This window comes from Lathyrus oleraceus, chromosome 5, assembly GCF_024323335.1.
Source record: "Lathyrus oleraceus cultivar Zhongwan6 chromosome 5, CAAS_Psat_ZW6_1.0, whole genome shotgun sequence".
Lineage (NCBI taxonomy): Eukaryota > Viridiplantae > Streptophyta > Magnoliopsida > Fabales > Fabaceae > Lathyrus > Lathyrus oleraceus.
The window spans coordinates 50,382,937-50,395,057 of NC_066583.1; positions in this window are offsets into that span (position 1 = coordinate 50,382,937).

The following is a 12,121-nucleotide window of genomic DNA, read 5'->3' on the forward strand; positions in this document are numbered from 1 at the left end:
TCATTAGGTTTTGCATATGGGTTTAAGTATGCATGAATGTGTAACACAATATCTTGAATGCTTAACCATGTAATTTCTATAACGGATGCCATAGGGTTTGGGGTTCCTAAAATCGCACTGTTATCAAAGAAGAACCCAAAACCCGCAGCCGTTCGCCAGCACTTCGCTGAGCGAACACGTAGCGAGGGTTCGCCAAGCCTTCGCTAGGCGAGGCAGTAGCGAACATGACAATATCTGTTTTTTTCATTTGCATTCTAATCTGTTCTGTACTTGATTGACATGTTTCCTATTGCATTTACACGTTGTTTGCCTGACACTATTATTGATGTGATTCTTTTGTTTGGTGCAACTCTCGGTTGCACCCTAGCTTGGTATTCTAACCCGTTTGTTGAATTTTTGTGAGGGTTCACATACTCCTGAAGAGACAGTTTGCCAGGTATTCCACTTTATTTGTGGGATACCCTTGTGAAGATTCATTTTAATTACTTGACTGATTACATTGCCTTCGAACATATGATTTGGGCCCTCTCTTTGTTGCCTTACGATATTATGGCCATGTCCAGCGAATGTAAGGATACCCTTAGCAAAGACCCTTCGGTTAAATCATCATAGTCCCTCGAATGTTGCCTTCGAATACATGACTTTGTCCCTCGATGACCCTTCGTGGTAGCCTACGGTTAAATGATGATCGTCCCTTCGAATGCTAAGGTATCCTTACAAATGTTGCCTTCAATGACCAATCGACGACCCTACGATGTCCCTATACATCCGAAGGATAAGACTACTTACTTCTCAATAGTAAGGACAGTTTTACCCTCCTAAGGATAGGAAATACCCATAAAGACCTTGGTTAGGTATAACTCTTAAATGCTTGCTCGCAGCTTAAAATACTTTTCACACCTCCCACTTTTCAAAACATCTTTTAGAAAATCACCACTTGGCATACATTCGCGCCAGAATCATCGCCGAGTTATATTTTTCTAAACATCTTTCAAAATCAAACGAGATAAACACTTTGTATACATTCGTACAAGAATCATTATAAAGTTAAACTCTCCATTCAAATACTTTCTAAACACCCTACATTTCTAAAACACTTTCTCGAACAAAGAAAACATAAGTGAGCTAAGCAATTAAGAGCCCATGGATAACCATGGATACAAAGGGTGCTAACACCTTCCCTTTGTATAATGTACCTCCCGAACTCAAAATCTAATCAAGGTCTTTCCTGTTCTTTTCCGCATTTCCTTATTGGATAAAAGAAAAGTCGGTGGCGACTCTTGCTATCCGCGACATTGCTTTTCAAAGCAAAGCACCAAAAGTCAGTTCACCGTATAACAGTCATCTTCAATGGTTAGAAAGTAATATGATCCATTGTTTGTGGAAGTATGGTATTTCCCCATAAGTCATAGTGAATAAATTCAAAAGGTGTTTCAGCTTTATTAATACTTAAAGGGAAATGTTTTCTATATCATTTTGCCTTGTGGCATACATCACAACAGTTTGCTCTATCAAAATTGCATTTGACTAAATGTGAAATATGTTGAAGGACTTGATTTGAGGAATATCCCGTTCTGATGTGCCATAAGGTTGCCTGTCCTTTTTAGCTGCACCCATGAAGCCTTATTGATGTTGCTTTGTGAACACAAAAACCCCTTCATGCAGGTCACCTGATCCAATCTTCCTCTTCGAGGCTTGGTCATGTATTGCGCAAGAATTTTGATAATAAATCACATAACAATTTAAATCATATGTTAGATTATGAATTGAAATCAGATTGCATTTAAAGTCAGGAACCAATAACACATATTTTAACGTAAGGTAACTTGATAAATTCACATCTCCAATATTTTCAACTAGGGTTGAAATCCCTGTTGGTGTAGTTATGTAGAAAGGTTTATCTAATTTCCTGATTTTCTTCAATATTGAGGTAAGGGAGTCATGTGGTGTGAAACACCACTATCAAGTATCCAATTGAAACAATATTCAAATTTATCAATCATATTTTCAAGTTTGGAGGTATTTTTCTTCTCCAATATCTCTTCCGAATCGGAACCTTGCTCTGATGCCATAATAGAAAGTTGACATACTTTTATATATAGGTTGATGATCTATCTTTCAGAGTTTGAAAATATGATCAACCCTAACAAACTCTAACAAACTGGAAAAAAATTAACAAACTATAATAAACTAATAACAAACCCTAACAAACTAATAACAAACTATTAAATTTATCTCTAATAAAAACAAACTAGATCTCACTCCAACAAAACTACCATTAATAGAACAAAACTTCCAAAAAGAAGTCAAATCATTAACTAATCCAAGAACTTCTCCACAAACATTCAATCGTCAATTGGTTAATGCAAAGGATAATATTTTGAAGTCAAACTGAGAAAAATATGAGTTCAACCCACATCTACAAAGAAAGGAATTCCAAGCCGAAAAGATACTTATGACATCCACCTCTTTCATGTTTGTTAAAGAATCGGGGGGGAAATAGTATCATTCTAACCAATCCAAATTGACCATACAATTGCACATCAAATCATAGTATAACCACCCATACTCTTCGACCTACCACCTAAGGGGGAAAATCTCAAAAGGGAGTATAGGATCATAGGGATAACCATATGTCAACCCAATCACTTAAAGATCTTATACCACACATACAAAGCTAGATTACAGGTGACAAATAAATGAGAAGTCGACTCTACCAAACCCCTCACACATAGAACATGAGACACTAATGTAGTAAATTATTATCCACCATCCTCGCTTAATCAAATTCTCTCTAAATAGAAACATATCTTGCAAAAGCTACTAAGAAAACACTACCATTTAGAGGAACGCCTAACTAATTCAAATACGAGGTAGAGTCAAGATAGTATCAAAAATAAAAGGAGCAGAAGAAATTCTAAAGTATACATGAGCTTGATAAGTAGAGACTACGGAGATAATACCATATTTACAATTATTTCAATTCCACTTATCCGTCTCTTGGCCGACTCTACCATACCTCCGCACATATGACAAAAGGCACCAAAAGAGTCAATTGTTACCCCTCACTTAAGCAATTTTTTCTACATGGGAACATATATTACAAAAGCTATCAAGCAAACACTGCCATTTAGAAGAATCCCGACTAACCTAAATACAAAAAGAAGAAATCTTAAAGTCTACCTAAGCATAATAAGTAGAGACTATATAGAAAACACCTTCTTTATCATAATTTCAATTCCATTATCTCTTGATTTAGAGACATTCTTTGGTGGAGAGATACAAAATTATCTACTAATGCCAAATATTCATTGTAAGTGTTTTTTTTATGAATTTGTTGAATGTATTATTTGAGTATTTTATGTAATATTTAGCTCATTTATTGCAATATGTTGAAGTGATACTTCAATCTTCTTCTCTATTTTTTATTTTCCCTTTCTCTAAGTGAGAGAGTATTTATAAAGACAAGTTAATTTCAAAGCAAGATGCATTGTTCGTAGATAACAAGTATACGTATACGCAGGGGCGGCCCTGCGGGGGTGCGAGGAGTGTTACCGCATAGGGTCTCCGACTTTTTAGGGTCCCGAATTTGATAGATAAGGTCAATATAAATATAAGACTAACGAATATATATCACTAATTCCATTTTAATATATAATTGTAGTGTAGCCTAGCGGTGGCCATACTATTTTGGTAATAATACAACCTGGTTCAATTCCTTGTTCTTATTTTTTATGTATATTTTTACTTTTATAAAAAAATGCCACCACATTGTTTTTAAATTTAATTTAATGTTGCAATTAATTTAATAAATAATTTCTTTTATTAATATATTGAAGTATATCCTATCCAACAACCTATAATCTAATAAATTACATTTAAATTTATTTAAAATTTAATATCGCAATTAGCCTAATTAATTTTTTTTCTTTTATTAATATATTTTATAGATCTATGAAAAATTTTGAGATGTAATTTTGAAAATATTTATATTTTTGTATCATTGTGAATTGCTACATTAATAAATTTGAAATAGTAGTTGTAAGACTTTGAAAATTTATAATTTTACATTGTTGATTGTTTATTAAATAAAACACTTCATTATTAATATTGTAGAAATTATCAAAGAATTTTTTTCTTTTATTAAATGGTATGAACTTTTTTTTATAAATCGAAGATGGTAAGAGAAGAAAGACGCGAATAACTAAACTTCGATAAATCAAATTTCTACATAGTATTTTTTATCATTTTTGTCTCTATATATTTAATTTTATTTATAATTAAATAAAATATATATTTTTTAATTTGTTGTATTTTCATCTATTAAATATCTAATTTTAAAATAGATAAGGATCTTCAAATTGATTGAGACGGTCGTGCGTATACGTATTAATTATGTCATCTTATTTGAGAGACGAGAGAAATGCTAAGGTAATGAATAATAAAAAATTAGGATTGTGAATGAGTGATTGAACTCTTATACACTTCATGTCATTTTTATTTTTAAAGACATCGTTTTTATGATTGTCAATGAAAAACTAATATGTTGTAAATGACTTTAAGATATTTGGCGAAACCTAGGTAATTTGAATGTAAGTATTTTGTATTAGCTTATATATTAGGATGAAGTTAGCACATAAAATATAGTATTTTGAGTCTTGCTACTGAAAATGTGTTGTATATTAAATTGTGTAGTTTTCTTTATAGATAATCCATAGTATACTTCAATGGATGGTTTAGGCCTATGCCAATATAAAGTTTTTAAACATTAAAGTTTTGAGTTTGAAATAAAAGAGATAGAAAGACTTTAAAAGATAAAAAGATGAAGTGAAATTTATTCATAGTATAAAATTACTATAGTTTTGAGGAACAATAAATTATATTAGATGAGTGATTTTGAGAACTTTGAAAGGATTAATGAACTATTTAATTATAATATATATGTTATTATAATTTTCTAAAAATTAAAAATATATTAATAATAAATATTTATTTATTATTTTATAAAACATATTCTTTAAAAAATATTAAAATTTCACTTTTTTTAAAGTATTTTTCTTTGAAAGTCCTCTCTCCTCTTTCTTCCTGAGTCGTAAATAAAATTAATATAACATATTTCATTAATTAATTTTATTAAACTTTTTTTCTAACGAGCGTAAAAATTGTGGAAAATAAGATTCTAAACTAAAAAAACGAATAGATATATTATTTTAAAAAAGAGATAATAAGATATATTGATAGTTTAAAATAATGGTTTGAACCTAAAATTATACTCCCTCCGTTCCTTTTTTAGTGTCATTTTTTTTATAAATTTTTGTTTCTTTTTAAGTGTCACTTGCAAAGTTCAAGGTAATATTAAATGTATCTTTGTCAAAATTACCCCTATGTAATTATTATAGAGAGAGAAAAAGCAAAATGAATGTAATATATAATTAGGGGTATTATAGGTAAAAAGAGAATTATTGTTTAAAAAATAACAATAATGATTAGTTTTCTTAGTATGTGTAAAAAGTCAAAAAATGACACTTAAAAAGGAACGGAGGGAGTAGAAATTAGGATTCTAAATAAAGAATTGAATAGATATATTTTTCAAAAATAATTAACATAATTTTGAAATGAATAGAGAATATGCATTATAAACGACAAGAATATCCGTATAATTTTTTAATTTTTAGAATGGCCATTTATCTGTCATAACTAAATATATTCTAAAAAGTAAAAACTAGAAAACTATAACTCAAAGAGTGTTTTGGCTATTTCTCTTCCATCCTTTTCCAAATTGCCATTTTGTCCCCTTTCGAACATTTTCGAAGATATAGTATGAGTCAATTTCGGCGGCGGCTACACTCTTACGTGTTGAGTCTGCTTTCATGGCTCACCTCATCTCATCATTTTACCACCTCTCTGATTATAAATCCAAAGCATATAGGAATTTCTTCGGAGTATAAACACCAGAAAATACTTAAATATTTTTAAATTTCAAAAATATATGTCTGAATGCAATTTTTAGTTAACATTAAAATATTTTATAGATATATTTTCAATTTTATTTTAGAAATATATCTCTGAAATATTTTAGAGTTTAAATCATATAAGAATCATTCTCCTTTATTATGAAAAATCTAAAAACCTCTTCAAACTCTCTTAATTTTTTTCATCATCAAATTCAAATCCAAAATCAAACAAACAAACTTAGATGATCTTCAATCAACATTAGAAACATCATCTAACATGTTGATGTTTTAAAAAGTTTTTGAGCTTTTGTGTAAATGAGTAGAAATGGGTCATTAAGGTAACAAATGAGTAGAAATTGTATGAATGATACTTTAGACATAGTGCTCACTCCGACCACACAGAGCCATCTACTTCTGGGACCCATGTTTCTCATCATGCTTATACATCTTCTTTTTTCTGTAGAAGACGGGTTTTACCTACGGACGCATCACTCCCTCCATCCTTTCGCATGTGTCAGGTTTAACCTATTCAGGCGTCAGAGGTACCCGAGTCACTAGTGGGGTCTGAGGCACCACTGCCACCTCCGACGCATGATGCTGCTGAGCCAGTGTCACCTCCTACTACTGATATTATTGATGATGCTGAGGCAGTGCCACCTCCGGATGGTGAGACTGCTGAGGATGTTGAGCCAGATGCATTTGGAGGAGACCCTATAGAGTTGTCACTACTGCCTTTGTACCAAGACCATATTGTCAGACATATATGGGACAGAGAGGTAGCATTAGTTAGGTTCATTCTTTTAATTTACGTTTATTTTAATTGACAAGTTTCTGATTTTGATTTATTGTTCTGCAGGACCATGATTCGCTGAAGATTATTAACCACATGCGAAAATTATTGGCTTGCCTCAGCCGAATAAGGAGTGGTTTCAAGAAGCTTTGTCCTTATACGGGATGAAGGACTTATGCATGACTGGTTATATTACGGTCAACCACGGGATGTTTAATGCATTCGTGGAGAGATGGCACTCCAAGACCTCATCATTTCATCTCCTGCTGGGTGAGATGTCCATCACACTCGATGATGTGTCATGTTTGCATCATAACAATGAAGATTTTCAAATGCACGTTGATATTTAAGAGCACTTTTTAGCATTAAATATGTTGAATTCCATCTTGTAGGCACATTTGTAACCAACCCACTTAATACATCAATGTTGCCAACTGATCAGTCACTATTTTCACTATATTTTCGTTGCTTATCCGACAAGAAACCAAGGATTTTGAGACACTGTGTACGCATTATGGTACCTTTAAAGTTATTTTTCATTCCCGTAAGTTATTTAATCAATTTTATTAATTGTCAATTTTATTTTATATTTTCGTGATTTTACGCGTAGGATGTCTGTGTTTTTGTCCAACAGGTCCAGGTGGAAGAACCGAGGAACTCAGAGCGAGACAATGCGGAATTCCATCAAGCAAAGGAATGGAAAAATCCCGGTACATGAGGCCTGGCACGGCCACCCGTGTCACCTGACACGGGCTGTGTCAGGCAGAAGGAGAATGAAGCAAAAAACAGTAGCCTGACACGTCCGGCCGTGTCAGCTAACACGGCCTATGTCAGGCCTTATCCCATACCGTGTCAAGCCCCATGGGCGTGTCAAGTGAAGCAGTGAGCTGACACGGCCACCCGTGTCAGCCCAAGCCCAAAATTTTCCCTTTTCATCGGGCTTTTGATTATCGGGCTTGTAGAGAGATTTTTGGACATGTCCATCTATTGCTTGGAATTTTCACTATATAAGAGAACCTTCTACCAAAGAAAAGATCATCTTGGAACGAGGCGAACACAATATTGTCAGACAAGCAAGGATTACAGAGATCAAGAAATTCGGAGAGCGGAAGGTTTTCATGAGCGGAAGCGATTGAAGATCCATGTCATCCAATTACTTGTAATGTGTATTTTTTATCTTGAATTTGTTTTGAACAATATGAGTAGCTAAACCCCCCCAATGCTAGGGGGTGTCCCTGATTTAGAATTGTAACGAATTTGAGTATACTTTTGTGGTTATCAATTAGGCTGGACCGCCATTGATAAGGTTTTCATAAGGTTACTCTGCAGTAGATATCACCTAGGACTAGGGATACCCTATATGAACCAGAGTGTTCTTGATATAATAAAGCTTAACTTCACCTTAATTGCCTATGGACATAGAAATTAGGGTAGATTGATTAAAGGTTTTCTCACCAAGGACTTGGGAGAAAATACCCTTGAGAACTGGTAGTAATTGATATTTGTTGATGCAATAGTGACTCAGAGTTGTTACAGGGATAAATGATAAATCATACACATTCCATAGCATTGTTCCTCTTACCTTGCAAACCTTTATTTTCATCCTTATTTGCCTTTGCCTTTATTTTATAATTTTGAATCTAAAAACCCAAATCATACTTTTTGTTTAATTGAATGATAATTTGAACTCGATATTAACGTGCAGTCTTTGAGATCGACATTCGGGGAATTTACCTGTTATTACTATAATAGACAAAATAGTACACTTGTGGCACAAAGATGCAGGAAGGCCCTCTTGACTCTCATCACTGCCATTAGCCATCCTGAATGGAAAGACTCCCATCTTCATTCCAAAAACCAAGAAAAAGAAGAAAAAAACGAAAACATGGTAAGGAGATGAAGGTTAAAAAGGACTTGTGGCACAAAGGAACCCATACAGATTAAAGAGACAGCTTCCTAGTTTTGGACAAGAGGGGCACCAAGGTTTGGAGGCTGAAGTACCCCCCGTAACAAGGGGGATGAACCATCGAGCCACACGACATTAAACGAAGCGCTTCGTGGGAGGCAACCCACGTGTTACTAGTTCTAATTATTGTTTGTGTTTGTTTGTTATTTTAGGTTTGCACAGTGCCTTGCATAAAAGGGAGAAGATACTCACATGGAAAAGGTTTAAAAAATTGAATTTCGTATGGGCATGTTGCACTTTCCACCCCATCCCCCTCAGTGGGGCACTGTGAGTCACCCTCCTTCTATACTATTCTAAGACATTGAGGTCAATGTTTAGTTCAAGTGTGAGGGAAGTTTTCCTATGCTTTTTACATTTACTTTTGTTTTGTTTTATGTTTTATTTGATTAGTTCCCAATTTTTACCGATAACATTTGGTTTATTTTTACTGTCGGGTATCATGTGTGCATGTATTTCAGGTTCTTGGTATTATAGTTGGATAAGGTAATGATAAATAGCGGTAATGGATGAAATGATCACTCCACTTACTATTGCTTGTTGCGAAGGATCTTCCCAGAAAGTCGATACTACTGAAGAAAAGATCAAACACAATTTCTAAAGCTTAACTAAAGTAGGTTCCCTATGCATTCCGAGTTGAGTAAGAAGTCGCACCATACTCGAAGTACTGTGGATGCTATCAAGCTTTACCTAACATGGTGAGTGCATAAAAAGCCAAACACATTTGTCATCATGAGCGATATTCAGGTATGTCTTATCACTCTGACTTTGCGTAGTTTCTCTAGGAGTTTCACTTCATGTATACACACACTGAGGCACGTTGTTTGATTATAGCCCTGAGACTTTCTAGCCATCCCGTTAATGTTATCCTTTGTTAACCCCATTTGAGCCTGTACCCTTTGTTTGTCTAACCACATAAATGTAACATGTGGCCCAAAACACTTCCTTACCCTGTTCAGAGTCAATGTGATGTCATTAAGCTGTGTTAAATTCTAAGTTTGGGGTAAATCCCATAAGTATCAAAAACCAAGGTGAGTACGAAAAAAAAAGAAGAAGAAAAAATGACCATAAAAATTTTGAGAAAACAAAATATAATCGATGGTTCGAAAGAAGCACTCACCGAAGGAAGAACACTCAGTTGAAAAAAAAAAGAGAATATCAAAGAAAAACTGAGCAATTGAAAAAGAAAAGAACAAAACACAGTGAAAAGAATATGAACATTGTCTCTGAACCCAAAACCACTTGTTTTCCTTTTTGTTTGTATGTACCACACCATAACCCAAGCTCCGCTACAACCCGAAAGACCTCAAAAAGTGTGTGTTATGTGTAGTTGATATAAAAGGAGAAACTATTCAAACTTATGAGTTGATATTGCATATTCTGAATTGGGAGTGAAAACACTTTAACCCCGAGAGACTTGGTGAGAGTGTGATATGAGCTGACAGGTGAAACGGTACCTCGATGAGGAAGTGCGGCAAAAAACTCATTAGGAAAAGCAAGAACTATAAAAGGGAGAGTGAAGGCGTTGGCGAAAGATCTCAGCAGTATCATGAGAAGAATACAAATTTTGGGAAGTGATACTTTGTCATATAGGACATTACTTGAGGACAAGCAATGAGCTAAGTTTGGGGTTGTGATCAGTCACCATTTTCACTATATTTTCGTTGCTTATCCGACAAGAAACCAAGGATTTTAAGACACTGTGTACGCATTATGGTACCTTTAAAGTTAATTTTCATTCTCGTAAGTTATTTAAGCAATTTTATTAATTGTCAGTTTTATTTTATATTTTCGTGATTTTACGCATAGGATGTCTGTGTTTTTGTCCAACAGGTCCAGGTGGAAGAACCGAGGAACTCAGAGCGAGACAATGCGGAATTCCGGCAAGCAAAGGAATGGAAAAATCTCAGTACAGGAGGCCTGACACGGCCACCCATGTCACCTGACACGGCCACCCGTGTCACCTGACACGGGCTGTGTCAGGCAGAAGGAGAATGAAGCAAAAAATAGTAGCCTGACACGGCCGGCCGTGTCAGGCCTTATCCCATACCATGTCAAGCCTCATGGGCGTATTAAGTGAAGCAGTGAGCTGACACAGACTGTGTCATCCCAAGCCCAAAATTTTCCCTTTTCATCGAGCTTTTGATTGTCGGGCTTGCAGAGAGATTTTTGGACATGTCCATCTATTGCTTGGAATTTTCACTATATAAGAGAACCTTCTACCAAAGAAAAGATCATCTTGGAACAAGGCGAACACAGTATTGTCAGACAAGCAAGGATTACAGAGATCAAGAAATTCGGAGAGCGGAAGGTTTTCATGAGCGGAGGCGATTGAAGATCCACGTCATCCAATTACTTGTAATGTGTATTTTTTATCTTGAATTTGTTTTGAACAATATGAGTAGCTAAACCCCCAATGCTAGGGGGTGTCCCTGATTTAGAATTGTAACGAATTTGAGTATACTTTTGCATTTATAATATTATTCTTACTGTAACCTTTTGATGTGTTTAATACTTTCTCTTTCGGACTAATCGAGATTGTTTTGTGGGTATCAATTAGGCTGGACCGTCATTGATAAGATTTTCATAAGGTTACTCTGCAGTAGATATCACCTAGGACTAGGGATACCTTGTATGAACCAGAGTGTTCTTGATTTAATAAAGCTTAATTTCACTTTAATTGCCTATGGACATAGAAATTAGGGTAGACTGATTAAAGGTTTTCTCACCAAGGACTTGGGAGAAAATATCTTTGAGAACTGGTAGTAATTGATATTTGTTGATGCAATAGTGACTCAGAGTTGTTACTGGGATAAATCATACACCTTCCCTGACATTGCTCCTCTTACCTTGCAAACCCTTATTTTCATCCTTATTTGCATTTGCCTTTATTTTTATGATTTTGAATCTAAAAACCCAAATCATACTTTTTGTTTAATTGAATGATAATATGAACTCGATATTAACGTGCAGTCCTTGATATCGACATTCGGGGAATTTATCCGTTATTACTATAATAGGCAAAATAGTACACTTGCTATTTTCCTGATCACCAACCATATACCAACCATATCAATGCATTGCTTAAATTTTACCATCCTACTCTCTGAATGATCATATGGATACTACCAAATTCATATAATTGATCTTAATGATTATCTCTTCTCATTTGAGCATGTTAGAGAAAAGAAGGAAAATCATAAGTCAACTAAACGTATACATATATAGCAAAGATAATTAAATCCTCAGAAAGGAAACACAATAATCACTAAATAAGCATATCCAATTAGTTGATCCCAACCTCTTTTAATGGCCTCACCTGGACATCTAACAGTATGATACCACCTTAAAACCATGTAAAGCCTACTGCAACCTTCTTTGAAGATGACACCGCCCTCCATCAATGTAAATAAT